This window comes from Rhipicephalus microplus, chromosome 4 (assembly GCF_043290135.1).
Source record: "Rhipicephalus microplus isolate Deutch F79 chromosome 4, USDA_Rmic, whole genome shotgun sequence".
Classification (NCBI taxonomy): domain Eukaryota; kingdom Metazoa; phylum Arthropoda; class Arachnida; order Ixodida; family Ixodidae; genus Rhipicephalus; species Rhipicephalus microplus.
In genome coordinates this window covers 128,468,657-128,495,485 of record NC_134703.1, presented here as the reverse complement: position 1 = coordinate 128,495,485, position 26,829 = coordinate 128,468,657, and the positions used below count along the sequence as shown (strand labels likewise).

Below are 26,829 nucleotides of genomic sequence, written 5' to 3'. Positions count from 1 at the left end.
TGTGTCTGTCCGCCCATCCTTCCATCGGTCTGTCTGTCCGTCTGTCTGTCTGTCCATACATTCGTCTATCTATCTATCTATCTATCTATCTATGTGTCTGTCTGTCTGTCTGTCTGTCTGTCACGTGAGTCACATGCGTAGCCCTCGATTACACAATCATGTGAAAGTACCGTTGCCTGAATGTAGCTTTCTCAGCAATATAAGTCTGGATGCTTGAATTTCAACGACCTGGGCAAGCACTCACTCTTGCTGGATCTTGCCAAAAGCGCGCCTCGTGCGCTTCACGCCTACCGGCTGCATTTCTGGATTTTGAGACTACCGACAATTATATTCCCTTCGGAAATATAATTGTCGTTCATCTTCCAGCAAAACCAAATTGTCTTTCTTTAGCTACCAACGCTTTAGCAGCTTTAGTGACTTCCCTGATGCACCAATCACACTGCCCGGTACGAGTGTCCTGAAAAGCGAAAAGTGCTACAAACGTCGCCACTACAGCGTATTTGTCAACCTCCGCCTGGTGGCAGAAGCCCGAAAAGAACGAGAAATAAAGAAAACAAAAAACAACAAAAATAAAGCAAGGTTGGGAAGACCCCGGGTGAGCGCTGTCAGGGGATCGAGGCATGGGGAACGGCTGGGGCACTCCGGCGTCACATCGGAGCGCGGCCGTCCAATCAGCGCTTGTCACAGGCGAGCGAACTCCTGAAGTGGCCCGCCGACGCTGCGCAACCGACTCCTGGGGTGCCGCTACGTTTCCCCCAGGGCGACGCGACGCTCCCGAAGCCACCTGAGCGTGAAGTTGGGGGCGCTCCGCTCGCTGGGTGCGCACGCTTGCGATGGCTGTGTTGTGTAGCGCTCTGCCTGGGCAGGGTCGCTCTCGTCCTACCGGCGTTCATCCTCCAATCTACACTCCGGCTGCAAGAGAAAGAAACAGGGACGGCTTGAAGTCAAGGCTATTGAAAAGAAAAGGAGGGGATGGGATGAGATAGGAGGACACGGGACAGCTCTGGTGGCGGGGGATTAGCATCAATAGCGACACCTATGGGATGTCCCACTGCGGCGGTGGGATTGTTTATAACGCGGCGGATCCACCCTCCGGGACAGGGACGATCCTGTGGTGTCTCTGGCCGAGGACCACTAGTAGCGGCTCGGAAGCGCCGGTCGCCGTAATTTATGTCGGCCAAGGTGCGCGTCGGCTGCCTTCGTTTCCCAGACATTTATTTTACCGAGTGGGAGGTCGGCTCGTAGGCCTTCCGCCTCCGTTTATTGGCATCGAGAATAAATAAATAAATTATGCTCTCTTTAAAAAGAAGGAGGCGTGGCTTTGTTCATTTTTTGCGGGTGAGTGACGGAGCTAACGCGTTTCTTTGCTGAACGCGATCTTCGAGTGGTCGCGTTTGTATTGACTTGGGGATGGTCATGTTTAATAGAAAAAAAAGAGCTATATAGAAAAAAAGAGCTATATAAGAACTATATAGGCTTAGAAAAAAAAAAGAGCTATATAACCCCCGGAGCTGCCGAAACCACTTCCTACCAAATCTAAGAGCATTTATATAGTAGTGATAATAAAAGCTAATGCACATGCTGACTTATGCATTCACTTAACACGACTCGACGACGAGAGCTTTTTTGTTTTCTTTATCTACAACTGATTTCATTTAAGCATTTTTTGTCCGCGAAACCTTTCTGCGCCCAACATGGTTTATTACTGCCTTCATGATTGCAGCACAGTTTTCAACACATCTAGTAGTGTTGCAGCACTGCCTCTGAGATTGGCCCACGTTTGACCAAGCGACTGCGCCGTATCATGAAGTCATCGTTTGACGTCTCGTTATTTGGTGCCCTAATGAGGTGACGAATTTTGGTGGCTTGTGACTTGAGCGACGTCATCATATAATGATTCTTTTTTTTTACCGATTTGTGTTGACGTCGACGGTCAGTTTGCGTACTTTATGGAGCATGTAAGGCTATTGCCTTAAAAAGCAGTGACTTCAATGTGCGTGCTATGTGCGGAAATATGCGAGTACTCTTCTGTTGGATGTGTGAGATACATACGGAAGGAACTATATGTCAGCCTCAAATAGTTTCCCGATTTATTCGTTGAACACAGTGGGGGCAGAGCGCGCACTTGCATGCAGTACAGGAGGGTTTAGCTTCCAGTACCTCTGGGCCCGCGCTAGGTATTCAAAAGTAGACAGGCACACCAACATGAAACTCGGTCGTGTGGGCATACTCATGTGGCAGCTGCCTCTTCCACTCTTTTATTTTTCATATATGGTGGTTTTGGGACGTTAAACCCCACATATCAATCGATCTTTTATTTTTCATCACTCTCGCCCCTCAGAATTCCGCTTCGTTCCCAGCTTTCTTTGTCTCTGTTCTTATTTTTGTGTCTGAGATTTAATTAAGCACGCACTTCCTTGTACTATTAAAATCAATTGTTGTGGCTAGCCAGGCCAAGCATGACCACTGCCTAGCCCTCCAACAATGTGTTTTTTTTTATCTGGACTGGCCGCCCTCGTTTGGGCAGGACTCGGGGCAACCGGTAGCGCCAGAATGAAAGCCTCCGAGATCAAGAGGCGAGCGAAATTTTTCCGCTACGAGAAGGACGCATGCGCCGTGACATCGTTAACAAAGGAGAAATTTATTACAGATGCTTGTGATGGGCCGGGCAGTAAACACTTCTTTCGGAGTGTGTGTCGGTGAAGTGTACGGCTTTCCTTCCTTCTCACCTTTCAGGCCACTTTCGTATTCCTCAATACGTGGTAGCCTATTGGGCTCAAGCTTGTTAATATCTCTGCTCTTCCACTATATATGCCTCTCGCACTACTAAAGGACAAGGGAATTGAAACAAGCGTAATGACTATTATTGCAGAAGTATTTAGCGCATTGACAGCAGTAGCAAAAAAAATAAAAAATAATAAAAAAAGAAAACAAGAGAATATAGAGGCGATTGTCCTTCCTTACTGATTACGGCTCCTGGAAACTATCTCATACTTTTGCATTACATTGCACTAACCTTCCGAGCAGACTGCTATGCATAATATGGCGCTAATTTTGTTTATGACCACCCTGATTCGATACACGTCATATGCATAACTCCGTCAAACTTCCCCAATCGTTATTCACCAAATTCCCGAGGGGAAGTGATCGAAGTTTTTTTCAATTGGGTAACCTAGCTGTTCGAGTTTCTGACAGTAGACTCTGTGATCCTGATGGTGTTTGATATTGTGGGTGTGTCTGCAAGCGCACTATCCTATAAAAGGATGTTTCTCGGGAATTTGTGTGTCGGCTTGACCTGTAGGCCATAGGATATGACCGCGTTGCACTTTAGTCATATCCGAATAAGTTTTTAGGAAACTCGCGTGGTTGTTTTCTCTAATGAAAATGCCTGATTATCTCTACACGTGTCAAATTAGTTGGTGATAAGGCTCGGCTCCCTTAATTTCTCTGGAGTAATAATCATAACCAGCTACCTTCTCAAAGTTTATCTAAACCCTCTTTATTCCAAAAATGCAAAGCCCACTGGAAACGTCATGAGGTCACCATACAACGAGAGATTATACCATGGTGGTCATGATGGGAAGCGGTGCACAAATGTGGGTACCGAAATCCAGGTGGCGGGCCGGATAGCTTTTCACTGGCTTTGATATCTTGACGATTGCCCCTTTATTATTTGCTTAAGACAAACAGATCCGCACAAAACGCATTATTCTTATACAAAACATGTACAAATGCTTCCTCCCGCCTCTATCTTGTGTATCCCCGCTTACCTACGTATACTTTTATGTCCCATCTTTCCCTCCTACATAGTAGAGTAATCACAAACATTTCTCCCCATCCATGTCTGCATTTTACATCTGAGTTTTCTCTCTTCTATTCCATTCATTTTTTGTTCCCCTTTCATCCAACCCAGAGCAGGCTGCCTTCAGCATTTACCTGGCCAGGGGTTCGGGGTTAGGCTGTAGAAACCTTGTTCAAAAGAATAGTAAGTTGAGAGAGTTGCTATAATCATCCGTAATGAATCTGCGCAAAAAAAAAAAAAACGCACGGGAACCAGAAAGGAGAGAAAAGTACATAAAAGCGCAGACTATCAACTGAAGCTTTATTGCAAGAATGAGTCAATATATAATGGACAGAGTAAAACGGAAGAGCGGGAAAAGGGGGAGGAGAAAAAAGGCACGAAAGACCAAATCACCCAAAAAACCTATAGGCCACATAAGGCATAGCACAGCCGTCATGCATAACCAAGATTGCTTAACGCTTTATCGTGTACGGCCACAAAGGGAACACTGACGCAAGACTCAGATTTCTTGTGAATATGCTCAGCCTCAATAAGTTCGTGCACTCTTTGGATGCTGCAACAACACAGAAGTATCACCAAAGAGCGTGGAGCGCAGCCGCATTTCTTACAGTAAGCTGCTACATGAAGGCCGGAGTGGCCTTGTAGAAAATTAAAGTGCTTTCGAAGTCTAACATTTAGACAACGACCTGTTTGGCCCAGGTACACACGATTGCATGGCAAGTGTACAGAGTAAACAACATTGGTGATACAGGATACATAATTATGAATATGACCAACATTGCATATATCTTGCTGGACATTTTGCTGATTCGCGACTTGTCTGTCTACTTTGGCACATAAAGTGGACAACTTGTTCCTGGCAGAAATAGTCTTCGCTTGTCTGTCCTTTTCTCTCCTTACTTGCTTTCGTCCATTCTTTTTTTTTTTTTTGCGCAGTTACATTATGGACCTGTTCAGAAGCCCAAGCATCGATATCTGAATAGTTGGTTTTGTTACTCCGCCACTTTCAAAGCCATCGGTCCTGGCGTTGCAACTGGCGCTGTTGGTGCCTCTCTACTCGTCAAAGCCCGACTCGCTGGTATCATGTCAGATAGCCAAAGGTCCCATCCTGCCCGAAACTGCTACGTATTGTATTGCATATGGTCCATATAGACGTAGGCACACAAACACGTATGAACATGCTTGAAAGGGGATTACTAACACCTCCCCACCTCCTTTTCGAAATAAATTTCTGGCGGCATCCCGGTCCTTCAGTCACCGCAGACATGAAATTAGCTCTAAGCTCGCCGAAGCTTTGTCTACATAGGTTAAGCTTTTTTTTCTTTTTTTTTTTAGAACAGGGACACGTAGTGAAAAGAGATGCCCCTCGTCTATGCCATGGCACAAATTCCATGATCCTAGCGACACCAAAAGCGAAACAAAAGTGCGCTGGAAAACAGCGGTCCTCCTTTGATGCTTCTTCAAAACTCGCCGCGGGCGCCAACGGCCTCCTCAGTCATCGTCGCAGGGTGCAAACTGGGGCGCGTAAACACGCCACCCTGTCCCCTGGACCCCGTGCTCGTCGGCTGGTCCTTTCTGCGCGCGGCCGAAGGCGGCCAATTCCCGCGTCGTATTTTTCTCTTTCGGCAGCGCCAGCACTACAAGACAAAACCTCGTCCCTGTGTCTCGGAGCATGCATCTTGCACAAGCAGCAACGGCTAGTAGAGGTGGAGAACGGGAAAAGAAGAGGGGGGAGGGGAGTTACTTGGCCCTAGGCCAAATTCAACCGCTCCTTCGTTGCTGCCGCGTCCGTCGGTGGTGCATCGCGCAGCACACAACGCTTGGTTGCTTGGTCTGTTCACTTTGCTTCGCCAGCGCTGCAACTCAGCGCGCGCGTCTTTCTCGTTTCGCTGCCGCAGCAGCAGCAGCAGCAGCGTCGGTAATTTCCCTTGCGCCGAATTATAATCCCGGGGGCCTGAGAGAAAGGAGGCTCCTTACTCGGTAGCATCCATCGCAAACCGACGAAGAAGAACAGCGTTGCGAAGCAGAAAGGGGGAGCCCTTACGAGAAAGGGAGCGGACGAGCTCTTTTTCTGTCGTGCAAAAGAGAAAAATAAGAAGAGTAAGTCTTACCTCAGCGTGATCACAGCGAAGGAAAGAAGGGGAAAAGCGAAGGGCGAGGGCGCGTCGTTCATCTCTGTCAAGAATTCCGGCCGCCAGGCGGCTGCCGCCCACCCTCGGCCTTCAAACAGAGAAGGGAGCCTGAGAGAGAGGAATCTGAATAAAGAGAGAGAAGGAGAAATAGAAAACGGCAGAAAGTGGCGGAGAGAGGGAGTCAAAATCTTCACGTTCAAGATTATCAAGCGCAGACGAACGCGCAGCAGCCGATGACGAATGGCGCCCGCCGTTGCCCCATGCATCAAATGCGGAAAGGGCCAGCGCCCCATCACTCGCGATCCCCTCCTTCCCACCTTGTTTCGGGTTGAGACGGAGGGTGGTGGCCTCGTCCCCCCCGCTGTGCCACGGCTTCCATCTTGGGATGTATTCGCAGCACATCTTTGACGGCGGACGCGCCGATTTCTGGAGCGTTCTTTGGCTGCTTATACGCGCCGCCGTGCACGAGCGTATAGTACGCTCCCCATACCTCCCTAAGTGGTGGCAAACGCGAAAAGCCACGCGTGCCAGCGCCGGTCGTTATCCTCAGCGCTAAACGCTGCTCCTTGCACGCACGCGATGGAGCGTGTGAAGTTCAAGGCTGCCCAAAAACGTTGAAGGCTACTAAACAACTCTGCCTTCATGAAGCTGAGATGCCCTTAGGTGTAAAATCTGTTCATTTATTTTAAAACCAGTTTAGTGTCTTTGTTTTGTTTGCCTATATGCTCGTAAAAAAAAGCAGAATGGTTGTAAGCAATAAGCAACTGTGTCACACTTGCGCTGAACATAACGCAACATAGCTTCCAGTCGACTACATATATTTCTTTTTATTTTCCAAATACTGTTAGCCTTTCGGCTGTTACAGGGGTGGGACATACTAAGAATGACAAACATCAAGACATTCAAATCATACAGCAATTCAAACAGCAACACTCGAACTTGGAAATGTTACATGACATACATTGGAAACACCGGCATTGAGGCTGAAGGAAAAACAGTGCAGTCGTAGTAAGCATACAAATAAATTGCAATAAATTAACATAGTAGACCATACTTACAGAAAAATATCTTTGAGCCCTTCCTCAAATTTTTCCAGTGAATCACAATTAACCAGTGGTAATTACAAAGCATTCCACTGACGAATTCTTTTTGGAGAATATATATATATATATATATATATATATATATATATATATATATATATATATATATATATATATATATATATATATATGTGTGTGTGTGTGTGTGTGTGTGTGTGTGTGTGTGTGTGTGTGTGGAGCGCTGGAGGGTGAGCGGGCACATTCCCCTCCCGTGTTTTCTAGAATGTATGTTAATACTCTTCATTCAGGAGAGGGGAGTACTGCTTCGTGCTACTGCGCTAAAGTAGCCCCCGATAAGCTTGTTTCGGCTTCAGTTTCGGCGTGACAGATACCTATTTCCTGCAGTTCATTTCTTCGCATGTGCTACTTGGTTCGTTGCATTCAACCACGATTATCGAGCGTAGGCATATTGGCATTTCGTTCCTTGCTCAATTTGTCCGTCATTCCGTGTCGTCGAGAAATGACGTGAATATTTTCACTGCACTATTTAGGGCATGCACTGATATGTAAACTCATCAAGAGATGAAAACTGGCGCGTGTAGCGATCGTACATATAGCGCGGGCGCGGTATATCCGAAGAGCCACTCGCACATCCTTGCAGCGTGAAGTTCAGTTTGGATCGCGTTGAGTTACGCCTGCATCGAGAGGCATTGGTGGTCCACCGCCCGCGCGCTCACGCTTCATGAAACGTTTAGAGGCCACCTCGCGCCGCTTCAGAACCCGCGAATCCTTAGAAGTGTGGCAGCTTGGGATATAGTTGGTATGACATGATAGTTATAGCGCGAGAACAGAACGACGACACAGAGACCTTCGTGTCCTTCTTGTCTCTGTGTCGTCGTTCTGTTCTCGCGCTATAACTATCGTCGCGAATCCTGGGCTCAATCCTAACCGCTGCATGTTTCCGTCCCCCTCATTAAAACCGGACGGGCATGCGGCATTTTACGCGCGACAGTACGTTTGCTCCCGCCTAAGCTGGCTAAGCGAACGAAACACGGAAGTGACTGAGAGTCTCGGTTGCGTCAGTCGCACTTGCAATGGGCGTACTCGTTGCCAACCAATTGCTTGGTTAGTTTCGACAGCTTTTGGTACTCGAGCTTCTTAAATATCCTGTTCGCCGAGCGAATTAGCGAGCAACCGGAGGAATGAGACGGCCGCCTTGGAGGCCTTTTTTTTTTTTCTGAAGGGAGATGAAGAAAGAGCCATTGCGACGGCAGTGGGGAACGCGGAAACTTAAAGAAAAAAAAGATAAGAATCGAAAAATCTGGAATATATCGCCATTTTACTTCATATCTCTGATAATCTTTTGGCATAATCAATTGCCATTTAAACATTATCTCTGCACATCTTTAAATGATTACGTTGGGCATATTTTTTGTTCTTCTTTCGCGAAACTACTTCCACCTGTGCAGCGGCCCTGATGAAACGGCGTGGTTCGGCTGTCAGTAGCCTAGACTACATTGGTACAGAAAGACGTCCCCGAGTATATAGATTATATTTGCGCCCGATTATTGACCATTATCGTGGCTGGTATGGTGCAAGGAAAATAAGCTTGTTTCCTACACATGTGTTTGGCTTCCACCATGATTGTGCCATTGAGTGAAGGTCAGAACGCTTCATGCAAATGACAGTCTCATCTAGGGAGGTTTCCATTTCGTTCACACAATTTTTGGCCATATTTTGTTCGGCGCTGAAACGTGGCCTCCGGGCAGCTCTTAATGAATACAGCGCCCTCGCTTCATTAGTAGGCACGCAAGCCTTCCGCGTTTTGTTTTTGTCTGTCGTTACACGCCTCTCAGCAGGCCCGAAACGCATGCGCTAACCACCAGGGGTGCGACGGTCGCCAGCGCAGATTCATTTTCTCCCGAAGACTGTCGTCCCGCGTTGGTTTACGATATCAAGTGGTCAGGTCGGAGGATGATACCTCGCTCAAGCGAGAAAAAAGGCACATCTCGAAAGAGAGAGCCACTCCATTACACGCATCGTCTTGAGCAGGCGCCGTCGTAGGGGAGGGTGTCGTCGGCGTGATCACGTCTGGGCGCGCAATTTGAGCGCGGGGGCCACGATGGCATGCCTCCTCGGCGAAGACGAATGGTGCAACGCGAGATCATCCGGAGTGGACAGGTAACCCGAAGCCACGGAGCGAGACCGAAAGGGGGCGCCGCGCTGTTTCAGCTTCAGGGTCGACGCACCGCCTTCTCGCCCGTTCTACTCTGCGTGGTGTGCTAAGGAGAGGGGGCTCACCAAGTCGGACACAGCTGCAGAGACGTCAATGCCCTTCTCTCAGGCACTGCGCCGTGCTCCCGACCGGGTTGCAGAAATTAGGTGCCTTTTCTCATCGTCTAACCACTACCACCACCTTCTCTCTTCTCTGTCTCAACCCCCTCCTCCTTCCCCTAACTCGGTATAACCAGTCGTGTTAGGGATGGTTACAAGCGTGTTTCGGTAGATAATTTGGGGAGTCTGCCTTCTATTAAACCGGAAGCATCCGCGATCTAATGAAGTGCAAGCTCTCTCCACGCTTGCAAACGCGTCGTGGAGGATCCCCTCTGCTTGGCTTCTGTGTGCGTGGCCTGCGCATTCAAAACTTTTGGATTATGTCTTTATTAATCAAGCCTGCCAAGAACCATTCAGTGATCCCCACGTCTTTGGTCCGTATACGTAAGAATAAAGAGTGGCAATAAATTCTGTGGCATCTCTTGTTTACTGTGTTTCTATCACCGGGTCTATTTTTGTCAACGTGTGACGGCGTCTGTCTCCGACTCTGGCTGAAACTGGCTTGTACGTGAGCAGCCTTCGGCAAAAGGCATGAAGTGATTACTCTGTCAACAGACCGTGAGATGGCAGAGTGAGCAATGCGTTTACATTTTATCAAATCCGAGTCGCATCCAGTTTTGCAGCTGTATACGCTCTACTCCCTTGTCGTGAATCGGATGTACCGAGCCGATATCATTCCGAGGGCGTGTGCTTCATATTCCCGCCACATAAGCGTTCGGAGAGCGCCCTTGCGTCGAGGACGAGATTTCAGGCGGAACGAGTTATACAATACAGCATCCGTTTCTCCGTGGCAGGCGCGTGGTGTCGTATATCTTGGTCGCTATATAGTTTTCGGGCATCGCTGTCAACCTACATGATTTATGCGACCGCAGGAAACCAGGGGACTCGTATATCATTGCGTTAAAGCAGCAGAGAGTGTGTATACACGAGACGAACACTTTACGATTTTATGTTCGTTGGGTTAGTGTCGTCTCGTAGTTGACGCGAAAGCCCGCACGTAATGCCTGAAGTCGGGCAGATGTGTTCGGAACTATATAAAAAAAAAAAAAAACTCGCCGTTCTGTGACAACGTCGGAAAACCGTCCCGGAGTCGGGAACAACGGAACATGTGCGGCGTTCTGCACCGCTTTACTATACAACTTTGTCGGCCCCCTCTTTCGAACGCACTGAGGAGAACTGAAAATGTGGAGGAAAAGGTGAATGTCTGTTTCTTCTACGGGGCGGGCGAACGACGCTCTTCTTACGAACGCCCGGCAGCGGAGCACCACCCCTCAGGCCGAGAGCGCGCGCCTCGAGTGGGTAAAGGGCCGGAGTTTGCACAAACGCACGCTCACAGAACTAAACTATCAAGACCCCGAACGACGACCCCCCCTTCCCCTTCCTTCGGGGCCCTCCCCGCAGCGCGGGCCGAGCTTCTTCTCAGCGCCCGATTCCTGGTGGCGCAAAGGGGGGAGGGGGGGCAGTTTTCGTTCCCTTCCGAACGCCACGCCGCCCGCCTCTGACCCCATTCCGCTCAAGTTTCAGTCATCGCAGGAAGCACCTGCGCTCTGGACAGACGCGTCGTCTTTCGGACAGCTTCGCCTCAGCCCGCCGTGTATTTCCCCGTCGTGAGCGACGCGTGAGAAAAAAAATATGAGACCCCACCGTCGCATCATCGTCCGGTGCTGCCGCAGCGGGCTGGGCGCCAACGCGCGCGCCATTTTCCTCCTCTCCCGCCTGCCTCCTCCGCCGGGACACACGCCGCCGCCATGCGCCGCCATCTTGGAAATCGTCCGCTCTTCCTGAAGCTGATACACTTTGCGATGGCCGAGCCCAGAGTTCAGGTAAATAGTGAATGCCTTTCACTGATTTGCCCGAGTTGAGCGACGCATCCTTGAGATCCTTAGCGACTGGTTACGACCCCGACTTCGATCGCCTCCACGTGGGGCTACGTTCCCGTGCCGGCCGCTTCGCTTGTCGGTCGGGTTCGCACGAAATGATGGCGTCGCGCTGTGTCGATCTTGTTTTTGTACGTACGGCGCCGCCGAGGGCGCGCTTTTCGAGTTGTATTCTGGCGACTGGTGTGAAGTGGGGGTAACGTTGCTTATTGCTGTGAGTTATTGCGGGTTTCTGAGAGATATTAACCTTGACAGCTGTTGGGGTCATTGCACTTGAAGACTGAGGTAGCTGAATCTTATAATTCATCTGAGTTACAGATGTTTTCCTGGATATATTGGTCGGGGGTGAGAGGGGGGAAGGAGGTGTTCGCTAGCTAAGAACAAGAAAGGCATGGTCGACAAAAAGGTATCGGCAGGGATCAAGACGCATTTTTAAATCACGCGTGACTGAAAGGACTAATGGTTGGAGTCATGCAAACTATGGTTAAGTGAAATAATAATAATAATAATAATAATAATAATATTAATAATAATAATAAATTAGGGCACATGTGCCAGCTATTCCTACACGTAATGACGAGTGGGTGCTGATTTAAACAACTTGTAATTTGTTATTTATGATTTACATTGATGTGTGTGTGTGTGTTTTTGTGTGTGTTTGTGTGTGTGAGAGAGAGAGAGAGAAGTAGAATGTCTCCTTTGCTGAACATATGTTGCGTGAAGCTGCATTGTTGCGTGAGCTGCATTGTTGCGTGAGCTGCATTGTATTTGTCCAACGCAGCTCAAATGTCACGGAGCTTGTGTTTAATACAGCTTATTGTGTGTGCATCCCCACGTGCCTGTCGTCGCTGCGGGGCTTTCGTGCCTCCAAGCTGTCCTGAAACAGCTTCGTTTCTTTCCATCCACAAATATTTGAACACAAGGAATTGCAAACTCCATTGACATTCTTGCACATGCCGATATACTGACCAACCTCCTCAATTCAACACGTGCACTTACTACTTCAGGCGAGCAATGTCAATTTTTTAGACACCATTCAAACAAGTATCAGTCTGTCAGTGGCAGTGCCATGTTTTCAATAAGCGTGTCAAAAGCATTGTTTTTGTGCTCCTAAAACTGTCATGGTATATAGTAATCCTTCAGCAATTTTCGTTTTGCTGACTTCATCGTTAACCTATCCTATTGATAATTCTAATAAAAATATAGCGGGCTAGCACTCTATAGACGTGCAAACATACCTTGGAGCGTCCTACCGGAACACGCTTGTTGGACATTTCAATATTCGGTCTGGCTCCTTAATCAGAAGTTGGGGTGGTGTTTTCGTACACATGTCGGCATTCAAAGCCTCTCCTTTTACCACTTCATCTCGTCTGCAATGCACGAAGGACCATGCTACTTTTTTTACTGGTTCGTAAATTTAGAGCATTAAGATGCTTATGAGTACAATGTTCATCAAATTTTATCTCTAGCTCTTGCCATTGTAGGCCTCTGAAAACCTTTTGTTAGTACGTGGTAAATAGCATCGGGGAGATTGTATCCCCTTGTCTTACACCCCTCTTTATTGGTATTCTGTCGCTTTCTTTATGGAGCACTATATATGTGGTGCACGGCAGTTGGTCCTCTGTATTTCTTCCAGGATGTTTATATATGTTTCGTCGACGCCCTGATTCCGCATTGTCTGAGTGACTGCTGATATCTCTACTGAATCAAGTGCATCTCGTAATCTATCAAGACTGTGTACAGTGGTTGGGTGTATGTTGAGCATTTCTCTATCACATGAGTGATAGTATCAATGTGATCGATTGTTGAGTAGCCTGGTCGAAATTCTGCTTCTTCCTTTGGTTGAATGAATTATTATGTTGTCCTAATTCTATAAGCATTTACCTTTTTAAATATCATGTATACAACGGAGAGCAAGCCGATCCTTCAAGAGGAAGGTATATAACAGCTGCATCTCGAAGGTACTTACGTATACGCAGCAGAAACCTGGAGGTTTACAAAGAGGTGCAGCTTCGATTGAAGACGACGCAGTGAGCGATGGAAAGGTAAATGATAGGTACAGCCTTAAGACACAAGAAAAAGGCAGAATGGGCCAGGGAACAAACCCGGTTAACGATATTATATATAGTTGAAATCAAGAAGAAATGGACATGGGCAAGGCACGTAGCGCGTAACGCGCTAGGCAGGACAACCGCTGGTCATTAACCGTAACTGACGGGATTCCCAGAGAAGGCAAGCGGGTGAAAGGGAGACGAAAAGTGAGGTGGGGAGATGAGATAATGAAGTTTGAGGGTATAAAGTGGCAGCGGCAAACACATGACCGAGTATATAGACTGGCGGCACACGGGAGAGGCCTTTATCCTGCAACGGGCATAGTCAGGCTGATGATGACGACGATGATGATGATGATGATGATGATTATGATGATGAGTACAATCTTCAACGTTGTCTGTAATATAATGCGCAAGTTTTTTGCACTTATCTGTCTTTCAGGCGATTACAGCCATATTGCTAATATCTGAAACACTATAATGCTAGACTATTTGTTTATCGTTTTCTCTTTACTTATGATACCCACCCCTCATGTAATGTCCCTCGGGACCCTTGAGGTACCAATAAATAAATAAATATATTAAATCAAAGGCTGATATAAGCGTTGAGAAATTCAAACGAACATTGTGTAACGTATAGCTTCGGTTGATCAATGTTCATTCGCTTTCCCATGAGTCCTGAGTTACTTAACATAAGCGCGCTATCGAAAGCGGATGTTGCGACGCAACTTACATGCGCTTCATGTGTAAGCTTTTATTTTCGAAAGTCAAAGTGGTTCGGCGTCCTTTCTCGAAGCGTATGCTGTTTATCTTAATGTTCGGCGGCGAAGTCAAATTAGCCTGAAAGTAACTCTTGCTTAAAAGGTTTATATATATAGCGCAGAACGGCACGCCGACTTAACAGCAACACGTGTGGCGTCACCGCCTCTCAGGAGACAAAAACAGAATCACGTGAAAAAAGGGTAGAGAGATAATGGATAACGAAAAGGGGAAACCGAGCTTGCTATGCAAGGCCGTCGCCAAAGAATCCTGTGTATGCCACAGCGTTAAGGAAAGGGGTGGAGTGGCTGCTCGCACACAAGCCGTGCTCGCGTGGAGCATTAGTCTCCGTTCACAGCGGCGGTGTGTTAATATTTATTTAAAGGCTGCGCGTATTGATCGCGCGCGCTGTCAACTGAAAGGTCTCTTGCCCGCCGCTGCTCGCGGCTGCGAAGTTCAATTTGCGCAAGGTAGAAGAGTTATGGGCCCCGTCGTATCCACGTACGAACCGAAACCTGCACGGTGAGAGCCATGAACGCGGCCGCGCCTATACTATGTGGCTCGGCTTCCTTCAGAGAGTCACAGGTTGGCACTCAAACAACGGTAAACGTGGGCGTTACCTCGTCACTTTTCTCTTATAAAACTGAATGAATGAATGAAATAAAGTAAGAAAAACACACTCAGGGTGCCTTGTGCATTCGCCTAAGATGACTTGAAGGCGTAAACCGCGCTATATTTTACTTTTTGTCTCGTATAATGTACTAATACGCCTCCTCCCCTTCTCTCCGGAACATTACTGTACCATAGTGCGGTTTCGCACTGCCTCGTGGACAACAGACATTCCAGCTTTTCTGCACTCGGTTTGGTTTCGCACTGCATACGGAGTCGGCCAACCCATGACCAAGCGACAATGTGATGTGATGACGGCCCCACCTGACGTCACAAACTGGCGATCTGTGCCACCGTACGGTGACGTCATCACATTATAATGGTCTCTCGCGTCACCAGCGTTGACGCTGCCGAAGGGCTAATTTCGCGTTTGTTTAGGTGTCTAGGCTGTCGCTTTAAAAAGAAAAAACAAAAACAAAAGAAGGGTAACAGATGTCTCTTCGCTTGTCTCTTGTTGTTTTGTTTCGGGCAGTAGCTATATTGTGCTTACCTTTCGTGTGTTACCACTTGCACATGTATTGGATTCGTAACAACAGGGCTCTGTGATCTGATGGCAGGTCGAGTGTCCCGAACTAACTCCTCTGAGGTGGCCATTGGTGAAGGAGCAGTCAGACTTCTTTCTGATGACTGTTGCGTATAATTATGCGCTGAGCAACATTAACACTATTTTGATAAGCAGTACACTTTGAGATGTTTATAACGAATGCAAAGAAGACTCGCACCTTTTGGGCGATGAGGAGGATCGTTACGCTTCGTTGTTCATTTCCATCGTTTCTTTGATTGATTGTTTGTTTACCAGATTATCGCAGCACACTTGTTATCTCGTTTTCATTGTTTGTTTCAGCTGGCAATATATTTTTGTTTACTTGCTCAATTTTGTTGAATGTGACCGTTTTTTTTTTATCTGTCTCTGCAGACTTACGGAAATTTAGTAGCCTAGGTGCGCTATATATAAACACCTACTTCGCCATAACCACTTAAAATATCACGGAACTGTTATATTATCCTCTATAATAGTTTTGCCCCCACAGTCACTGCTTTTGAGATGTCTGACTATTCACTATATCCTATCGCTTTCGCGTAAACTACAATGTATTCAATGTACTTCGTTTACCAATTGAGCGATGCTTCTTACATGCATCGGCTCTTAGGCAATCATCCAGGGGGGAAACCTTACGATGCTTTTAATTACGGGGCTAAGACTCGTCTAAAGGGGCATGCCGTCAGGAGTGTGTGTGGAAAAAGTTGTTAACGATTTAGAGTACGATGTACTCTACTATATGGGAGAGGAGAAAGGCGTCCGGTGGGCCTTACATTTTACTGAGCAGCTGCTCATGACGCCCTGATAGCTTACTGATAAGCATTGGTATGTAGCAGCGCTGTCTTCCAAACAACGTACACTAAATATGCTGCACAAGCGCGACGCATCTTGGCAAGGGAGACGTAAGTGAAGCTCCATTTATCTTCAGCGGCTTCATCTCCGATTCAAAGGAGTTGTTGCGCATGAGATTTGATTTAGTTTTCGGCGTGTGAGCTTTAATTTTGCGCAAGTTCCTAAAAACGAAAAAGTTATTCAAAGTAAGCTGTGACACACACCTTGCTGCTTTCAGTAAAGCTTGTAGAAAAATTTGCAGTGCCTCCTGGGTAGTTACAATTATCATGGACAACTTCATTCTGACTCAGGGTAGCAATCGGGTCTAACCAATGTCTGAACTCACTGTCATCCAGTTATTGTTACCCATTCTCCGCATTGACGACTTCAAGGATGCTATATATGTTAAATGACTGGGCATAGGAAGGGTGTATGAAAATTTCGTTGCGTTGGAAAGCGTACATATATCGTAGATGCGATGAAAAGGGCATATGAATCAGGCTATGAATGCATAAAATATGCACTAAAACAGCGCGCGCGACGAGTGGTCCGAAAGGCCTATAGACGCTGTGTAGGCTTGCCGTTGCGAAACTTCATTTTAACTCATCGAGCATTCAACTGTGCAGAAACGTGATCTTACGTGTTTCTTGCAGTTGCTGTGAGAAATCACTTAGCTTCGGCGTTCGTCCGGCCATTCATTTCTGCGGTTATGCCCGCGCCGCCAATACCAAGTCTCTGATTGGACGGCGAGAGGCTGCATAATTTTTCAAATTGTCTGAAGTGGGCTGCGCTGGGTACTTCGGTCAGCGTGCTATAGGCGATGCCGGTAACCACCGCGGATGACAATAAACTACTGCAGCAAACGCGTAAACATAGCTTAGTTAGGCGCACACCGCGCTAGAAGAGACGAACTCGGTCGTTACTCTCTCTTGAAAGCTGGCGAACGGGTGTTTCCTTGCCCGACAGAGAACGCTCGTAACTGGGCGTGTGCCAAGGGCGTGGCGTATACATGTGTTTCTCGCGTGTGGCAGAACAAAATAAAACACCCAGACACCTTTGATATTTTGGACTTGGCTTTTTTCGCATTGTCCCTTCTGTAGTTGCGAGCACGTGCACGAAATTGCTGGTTCTCGCGAGCCTAAATGATGCCTAATTAGCCGCCATATTCGAGGCTAAATGGCCGCGCGCCGTCCACCCGTGTATGCAGTCTTAGCCGCCAGGTGGACTCGCGCGAAGCGCCGGTCTGCAATTGGTCGAGCGAGTCCGGCATAATTCTAGGTTGCTCCGGATTTGAACCAGGCCGACGGGCTAGCTGCTGAAAATTTTTGTGTTTCCATTCTTTTTTTTTGCTTTTTTAAAAGAAAATACACGTTAACGCACACTGACTCTGCTCTCATCTGAATTCGTAAACGGTAAGCTGTGTTGTCCTGGACAAAGATTGAACAATGTGGACTAAAGTGATGCCTTAATGGTGGCTTACGTTGGATAAATCTGGTTGATGTTCCCTAAAGTTCGCAAGATGATTGCTAATGTTTATTGTTGCTTGGTGATGGCTAGCCATTGACAAATTGTCGCAAGTACAGACATACGTTAACGTAATGATGCGCAGTGTAGGTTAACATCGGTTGATGTAGACGATCCACTGGCATAATTTAACAGCACGGTCTATATTAAGTCCCGATTGGAAGATGCTCTCGCATACGAGGAAATAACACGAATCGATCACCCTAATACAACTCTGTTCTCTTCTCTTTTTTTTTTTGTTCTTCTCATTCATGTTTGCTGTTTTCCTTTTCACTGCTTCGCTCATATGCAGTGCCCATCCTTGGAGAGTCAGCGAATAAGTTGCTGACCTTCGCGCAATTGGCGTACTTGGGCAAGGTATTAAAACGTCGTGCTTTTCGGAAAGCAAGTTGCGACTGCTGTTGCGCGTACACATCCAACGTTCCCGCGTGTTCTACCATACTCACCGGGGTTCTTTCTGCGTCTTCAGCAGTTCTGTTACGAGAACAAAAAAAAAAATAAACGAGAAAAAGAAATCTCGAAAGAAAAGACTCATAGAAGGTGAAGGAATGCTGAAGAGCATGCGGTGACATTGGAGAAGCCTCCCGCTGATCCCTGCGAGCCTTTGTGGTCGGCAATATTGTACGCAAAGGTAACACATAAAAAACATAGTGACCGTAATATGAAGCTAGACGCGCAAATGAAGTATTTATGCAAAGCAAACAAAAGAAAGAGAAATGACGAAATGTTCTTGGATCTTTGGGAAAGTTGAGGCATAAAGCTGAAGAGAAATGCATGACGAAAAAATAATAATAAATAAGTACGCGCGTGCCATGGTGAAAACGAAACTGCATGCGAAAAAGTAATAGTCTAGTGCGTTCGTCCCACTGGGTTGCGTTGTGCGGTTTCTGCAACAGCAGCAAGAGCGGCATGGAGACGTCGCCAGCACTGGCATCCTTAATTAATCTTAATTAGGCTAAGGAGTTCCCGAGTGCACCTCCTTTGGCCTTTTTTTTTTTCTTTTTCCTCCCTGAATTCATTCATTTATTTCGGTGGTTGCGAGACGCTCTCAAGCTTGCGTCCGCACGAATCTCTTGGCAAACTCGGTTGAGCACCCTCGAATACCACGGCTTCCCTTCTGCTTCGTCCAGTTTTTCGGTCTGCTCGTTTGTTCGTTCCATTTTTTTTCGTTCCTTTGATCCAGTTGAGGGTCAGCGAGATTTTTCCATCGTTATATACTTTGCTGTTTTGAGGCTGGTAATTTTCCCTCTCGCTAGCCTTTCCCAAGCAGCGGCCGCAGTTAACCATTATATACCTGCGTCTGCAGAACGCCGCGGTAATATATGCGGGTTATACCCGCTCACAAAACCGCGATGTCGGCAACGTCGTAAATATGGAAATATACGGCTTCGTGTGGCGCGATGAGCATACGAAGAAGCAAGGCAGGATTGAAAATGAATACGTTGCATGGACCTGCAAACTATCATGCAGTGTTGGGTAGCTTGACGGTGACAGCGCATTAGCGTAATTAAGCTTGTCGGTGCAAAAGTGACGTTCCAAGAACGTAAGTGGGAAGTAAACATCGGAAGGGCGTACGAGGCAGCTGAGAGAAGATTCGTTGGTTCCTTCCTTCACTTACTAATTCAGCTCTTCGTTCATTCATTGCCATACGTGGCTTGGAGGCTGGTTCGTTCGAACTCCAAGGTGTTTATTTTCTTGCTCCAACAGCACATACATCTGCAATGTGAAAGGTCTAGTTTTAGTTTTAGGTTTCTTTTTTTTTGGTTGAGTGACTCTACAGATACGTCCTAGTAATGTTCATTGTGATTTGACTCGTCGTGAAGGAGATAAGTATGTCACGTTGTTGCAACGCATTCCGTATAGCGGAATACTGCTCGGAACGTGCGAAGATTCATATCGATCTTCGCTCCTAGATAGCGTACTTACGCGCACACGATAAGCACAGTGTTTTTTTGCTGAACATTAGCTCAATGGTCGCTAAAGTTTCGCTATTCAATATCGTCCGTCCCATGTCACAGCAGAAATCGTTGTCTTTACTCAATCTCTAACCAGTTAACGATCTCTCTATCAATTCAGTGTCTTCTGCGATTGCCGCAAGACAGGTCAATAATTTTCAAGAAGGCACAGACGGCAGAAGAATAATAGTGTGTACGTCGCGCCACTCAGCGGTGCTCCGAGTTCGTTTATCAAGCAGACGCTGGAATTCCGTCGTATGTCTCCGAGCGTGCGCCCGGCGTAAATCATCGCCCCAAAGTTGAACGAGACGCGGAGGACGACTCTTACAACAACAGTGTATACCCCGGGCCACCGACCCTTCCCCTGGCCGGCTAAAAAAAGATCGACTTCCCGACAAAGAAGCGAAAACCGTGCGGAGATGCCCGCATACCGCAGTTTACGTATACCCAGGCATGCGCTCTTGGCAACGCTTCATGCTCGTCTCTCTTGAACCTAAACAGACCCGCTGCTCGCGGTCATTTAACTCGGACGACTGATGCGGAAGGACACTCAAGGGTATATACACACTTTGGTGAGTTCGCACGCTTTGTTCCTATACGTTGTCGCGTGTGCCCCGACCTTGGTGTCTAATGAGCCCAAGATGGTATACACGAACAAGGCACATCCATGAGGCGCGCCCCGAAATGAAACGGTAAAGGAAAGAAGCATGATGGCTTGGCGACGACGCCTTATATACTCCATTGTGTCGTAATGATGGTAGTAACCTCATTGTTCAGAAGGAAGAACGCAGGGTGTGGCGCGAGAATGTGGGGACAAAGTGGCAGTTACGAAACGCAATTACATGCTGCGTTAAACTGGGGCGAATGCTGCAGTTTACTATGGGGCGTCGTGGTTTTGCGAAAATCATGCCCGCTAACAACCGAAATCTTTGGCCCGATTCGCGCGTCTTTTTTGTGTGTTTTTTTTTGCTGGAAATCACGCCTTGGCATCAAAGTGATGTCTATAGCACTGTGGCCATCCTTGAATATTTTACAATATCAGTATTGGCTTAATTTTTCGCCTGTGAGCAAACTAAGTGTGACACTTTTTTGTTTGTCTTGACTGGCACACGTTAGCATCTCCATGTTTGAGTGTCGTGAAAACTAATTTTACTGTAATAATCCTGCTACGATCAGTGCGCAGCGCTTGTTAGTTAAACCACGCGCAGTTGTACATATCTATCTATACGTGCCAGCTTTCGCGAACTGCGCTCGTTCCTGAAGTGACACTTAAGATATGAACAATCACTTGGTTTAAAGGAAATGATTTCTGAGAATTCTAATGTCAGAAGTTTCATTGTCATAACTTCATTATTAGCATTGAGAATCAAGGTTGAGGTTTATTTTAAATTTTGTGCCATAATCTCCGCACGTGACGTCACAAATTTCAAAATGTATTTTTCGCATTTTCGCTACACTGGCGCAACGAAATTTCCTGAAACTTCGTATGCTATAAGTCTATGGCACCCACAGGTGACAATGTACTTGTTTTCTATCGTTTAGAAGCTATAGATAGGACCCGGTAGACGCCTTGAAAATGTATGACGTCACGGGGTGGGGCGTCTGCTCTAGAAATTTCTTTTCGTGCGTTCTTTTCTATTTTCATTTACCAAGCGTCATGTCAGGGTAAGTAAGCGTTCTTTTCGGGAATTGTTAAATTCTGATTCGCTATCACGGGAGACATTGCTTTGCCCTTTAGTGTCCCTTCATTGTATTATAAGGGGTAATCACAAATTGCATCCCTTGCGATTAAGTATATTGTTGGAAATATGTGCACGTTATGAAGAAATAAGCAATTTCACAGTGTCCGTATTTCTAACCCCTTAGTTCGTATAAACCAAGCCTATTTGTGCTTTCAGTAAAATTCATTCTTGGTACAACCAGCAGCCTCACGTCACGTCTTCAACGATCAGTATGTTCGCCCTGCGTGGGTGAATCGTGAGAAAAGCAACTTAAACCATGCATTGTTTTCTAGACATAGGCGCGCTCCTGCAGAAAAACTGGCACACTTGTGGAAAGGACCGCCTAGTGTTGTTTTCTTTTATCCCTCACTTTTTCTCCCTCCCCTTCTCTAATCCCCCGGTATAGGGTATAGCCAACCGAATGTCTTTCTGGTTAACCTCCCTGCCTTCTCCCTTTTGTTGCTTTCTTCCTTCCTTCCTCCTCGCTTCTTTCTGGATGCATATACCTCTGTAAACGTCAACCCTCCAACGCCAACGGGAGCGCACCTTCGCAGTAACCTTCCATGCATTTCTCATATGGTGCACTCGCAATCTAAATCCAATCCAAAGCTCCGATGTTAGATGCACTCCCGCACAGCCGCCTTTGAGAAGTGCATATCCGCGGGTGCTTTTTTTATAGTTACTTTTATTATTTTTTCTCCGCGCGTCCCACCGTGTTTGCGTTCCGCGGGACGTGCTTGGATCTCTCGAGGATCGCACTCTCTGTTTCACCTACGACGCGCATGCGTCATAAATCTTTGAGTAACACACCACGGGCTCTCGCTGTATGTATATGCGTCTACAGCGGCTCGCCGCGTGGGTTGCGTGCGTGGTTGTGCGTCACGTTTCGTGTAAATTCGAGTTTCTTTCCGGCGAAGGAGTGTATGGCGAATATATATAGTCTGCGGTTCATGTTCTTTTTCCCATTTGCGGAAGAGTATGCGAATGCATTAAGGGTAACTAAATGGATTCCCAGAGAAGGGAAGCGGGTTAGGGGGAGACAGAAGGTTAGGTGGGCAGATGAGATTAAGAAGTTTGCGGGTACAAATTGGCAGCAGCAAGCACAGGACCGGGTTAACTGGCGGAACATTGGAGAGGCCTTTGTCCTGCAGTGGACGTAGTCAGGCTGATGATGATGATGATGATGATGATGATGATGCGAATGCATCCAGTCTCTGGAAACGTGCGCATGAATGCATTAGACTCCTTCCACCGGTAAGTACACCGTTGTGGTGTAGTGATTACGGTCCTCAAATGCTGAGCCGAAGGTGGCGGGTTCGATCCCTGTCGAGGCAATCCCAGTTCGATGGAACCGAAGTGATAAAGGCCAGTGCATTGTGCCATGCCAGTGCATGTTAAAGAACACCACGTGATGAAAAATTTCGGATCCACTAAGGCGCCCCTCATAATCATATTGTGGTTCCGGGGCGCTAAACACCTGATAATAATAATAATAATAATAATAATAATAATAATAATAATAATAATAATAATAATAATAATAATAATAATAATAATAATAATAATAATAATAATAATAATAATAATAATAATAATAATAATAATAATATTATTATTAATAATAATAATAATAATTATAATAATAACCTCCCTGTCTTTCCTTGCATCTTCTCTCTCTCTCTCTCTCTTTATGCTTCGCTTGAGTATTAGCATGTTTATATTTCATCATAATGAACCGCCACCTTCGTTATTATGGTTTTATGGAAGTCACTACTCGTCCTCAGATCTAGCCGTGAGTCTGAGGCAGAGTGAGTCCAAAGCGCAAGATATATATTTCCTGAGTGAGGCTGAGTGAGTTTCACTCTTTTTCCGACCATACTCATGAGCATTACTATCCAGCTTACTTGGACTCACGCCTATGCACACGTATTCCAAAAGCAGTGTCGTTAATACACCGTTTCTATATTTATCGACCAGAGGTGCGAATTAGGTGCTTTAGGGGTGCCCTAATCTCCCTCTCGCCGACTCTTCCGGGAAAGTTCTTGATAACTTCATCTTATGTTGTCATCTCTTTCAAGAAAAAGAGTTCAATAGTGCGCGAGAGTTCGTCCAAGGAAAAATTTTATGAGTCCGAATGAGTCTACAGCGAAATATGTACTTAATGAGTGAATCTGAGTGAGCTTCACAAGTTTTGCCGACCTATTAATTACATGCTCACAGTTATATTGAACACACACAGGATAATTAGAGAAAGCAGCGACTACGAGCGAAATGCAAATGCATTGCTGTAATATATATATATATATATATATATATATATATATATATATATATATATATATATATATATATATATATATATATATATATATATATATATATATATATATATATATATATATATATATATATATATATATAATGTCGCTCATAATAAGTTCACGTGCTACGTGACGCCAAACATGCGCATAAGAGTGTTTTCACACTCGTTGTTTGGCTTATAGATGGCGCTGACTGTCGCTCCTACTTCTAAATTCACAGATAAACCCAAAAAAGTGGATGGAGGGAGTGCCGCTGTAATAGCTCAGTGGTTAGAGCATCGAACGCGTAATTCGAAGGTCGTAGGTTCGATTCCTGCTTACAGTTGGTAATTTTTTCATCCGCTTTTCTTTCTTCTTATTTACATTCCATTAATGTTAATAACTTCCCCTGTACATTCCTTGGCATTACTGTCTGTTATATCTCATTATTATTGTGTTAAAAACACGGAAAAACGAGCCCTTAGGTATACACTTCTTTCCCTTATTTCATTGAACGAGGGTCTCGTACTGGCAGACTTGGTGTGTTTAGGTTGTATAAGAGGGACAATTAATCAGCTGCCCGCTCATAATAAGTTCACGTGCTAAGTGACGCCAAACATGCGCATAAGAGTGTTTTCACACTCGTTGTTTGGCTTATAGATGGCGCTGACTGTCGCTCCTACTTCTAAATTCACAGATAAACCCAAAAAAGTGGATGGAGGGAGTGCCGCTGTAATAGCTCAGTGGTTAGAGCATCGAACGCGTAATTCGAAGGTCGTAGGTTCGATTCCTGCTTACAGTTGGTAATTTTTTCATCCACTTTTCTTTCTTCTTATTTACATTCCATTAATGTTAATAACTTCCCCTGTACATTCCTTGACATTACTGTCTGTTATATCTCATTATTATTGTGTTAAAAACACGGAAAAACGAGCCCTTAGGTATACACTTCTTTCCCTTATATATATATATATATATATATATATATATATATATGGTAGCTCACCCTACATATTTTAATATGTGACAGGAAAGAAAAAAAAGGAAAATTAAAAATTAAGATAGCACCTTTTTGAAGTGCTGCTAGGCCGTGCACTCAGACTTACTGGGAACAGCTACACTTACTAATTCTATCTAAATACAGCACGCGTTCAATACGTTTCCTTAATGATTCTTTCTTCATGAAAAATCTGTAAACAGGGGTTGTGTCAAGCCGACGTTCCGACAGTTCAGTTCTATAGACCTATATGTTAGACGAGTGTGCTTGTTGTCATCGCAAGTTTCCATCTTCCCTGTCCTACCGTTTTCGTATTTCTTGTACAAAGCTGTCTTGTGCTTTCTGAGAACTACAGGCCTACGTGACCATTTTTAACTTTTGTGTAGTGCCACCGCTGCATACGCGTCAGCCCATTGACTGACAATCCTTTTTTTTTTCTCTCTTTCACTTCTCTTTCCTCTCTCTCGCGTGTTTATGCCCTCCTTCCCATTCCCCCAGCGTAGGGTAGCAAACTGGGCAAGTGTCTGGTTAACCTCCCTGCCTTCTCTCTTGTTGTTCACCTCTCCCCCCTCTCTCATAACGATGTATACGTTTCTTATTTCGCACGTTTTCGATAACGTATTCATTTTGTCTGAATTCTTTTCAGGCTAGTGGAGTTTATGGGTTTAGTTTGCGTTTTCTTGTTGTCCGTATTTGCAGCTTGCTAAACGACACGCAAAGCTTAATGGTAGTGAGCAACATTTTTTGTTGTTTGTTTTCGCCACGAACACGTGTCTCACCTGCGCAACGTGATGTTTTTGTTACGCCGAGAAACGACGAGAGCATCTGCCAGTTGAGTCGTGTGACTCACGCACCATCTACAGATATACGATGTCGTGTATCACACACTCGTACCAGGCACACGACAATCCATTTGGAATACCGTACGCGCTTCCCTATATCCCATTATTTCGCATGTCCACACTCCTGCAACTGACACCTGCCTCACATGTGTACCATCCGTAGTGCCGCCGTCGGTGTACTTATCGATGGATTTATGGTTAGCGTGCGGCAGACCAGTTAGATTGCGACACAGCACTCTTCGCATTCGCAGACCACGTCTCGGGAAATGCGAAAGAGTCATAAATGCAAAACATGCTCGTTCTAGCCTCGAGCCACGCGGGTCTGCGTTATCAGCGTATATGAGGAACGGTTTCGTTACGTCTGCAGTCTTTTTTTTTTCTTCCTCAGATGCGACGCATACGAGCGCACCACGTGCGGTTCAACAAAGGGAAACAGCCAAAAGGGGCTGGTGACAGCGAGGACATCTGCAACCTTAATGTGCCGGCGCAAATAATAAGCCTCGTAAATGGGAATGAATGGCTGCGACGGCTCGCCTGTATATATAAGAAGCCAAACAAGGAAAGCTCGGGGAAGGGAAGTGCCTCGCAGGGGTGCTGGTGCCGGAGTGAGAGGGGGAGGGTGGAGTTGTCTAGCTAGCCAGCACTAGCTCAGCAGGCTAGCCAGTATAAGCCAGCAAGTTTTCCCGGGCGCGTCCCTCTCCCCGGACGCATCTTATTTCCACGGCAATGACGGATGGCGCCGGCTAATGAGAAATGTCTCGTTGCCGTTGCACTGGGCTGAAATTAATAAAGGTATTACTCGGCGTGGGAGGGCGCAGCGGGCGGACGGGATAGAGGCAAGCAGGAATAAGGAGGCAGGGTGCTGCTGCCACACTGCTCTTTCTGCTGCTTATGTATACGTGTGGCTGCAATGCGTCGCTCGCGCGCACCAGTGCGGGCTGATAACAAGAAAAAAAAAAGGGGGGGGGGAGGGGGTACGCAGGGATATATACGCCCGAAGGAAGATATATGGGAACATCGACGGCGAACTCGCGCACAAGCTCGCTGTCGAGATCTCCCTCCCTTTCACCCTCGCTGAGACGGCGTTGTGTCGCGGGCTGCTATACAGAAACAAGATGCTGTGCGTACCATAGCACCGTCTGGGCCAGCGGGATGAAGTATGGGCACCTACGTAGGGGAGAGACCCTGCACGCCGCTGAACACACACGCTATACACCAACCAGGGAAAACCCGCCCGTTTCTCGAGACGAGCCTCACTCGTGGTTCGATATTAGTATTCGGCAGAGACGCATGGAGCCGAAATGGAACCGAATGCAGCTCGCTCTCTTTCGGACTCTCCTCGCCTTTTTTTCTCGGCGCGCTGCGACTCCGTGTGCAGTGTTTGTGGTCTCCGGACCTGAAATAAGAAAGGCGTAGAAAGTCCGTGTGCCACGGGAACGCGCGTATCATAA

The 26,829-nt window shown here is 46.4% G+C and overlaps 1 long non-coding RNA gene across 5 annotated transcripts in view; it reads left to right on the top strand.

Moving 5' to 3' along the window:
• LOC142814606 (uncharacterized) overlaps positions 1-26,829 on the top strand; it is a 402,191-nt gene that overhangs the window by 223,611 nt on the left and 151,751 nt on the right. Inside the window, exon 1 of one of the 5 annotated variants that reach the window (XR_012894966.1) lies at positions 10,857-11,134. The exons of the other annotated variants lie outside the window; for them this stretch is intronic. This is a non-coding gene — a long non-coding RNA (uncharacterized LOC142814606). Of the gene's footprint in view, positions 1-10,856; positions 11,135-26,829 lie in introns of those variants that run through there. 5 annotated transcript variants of the gene reach the window in all.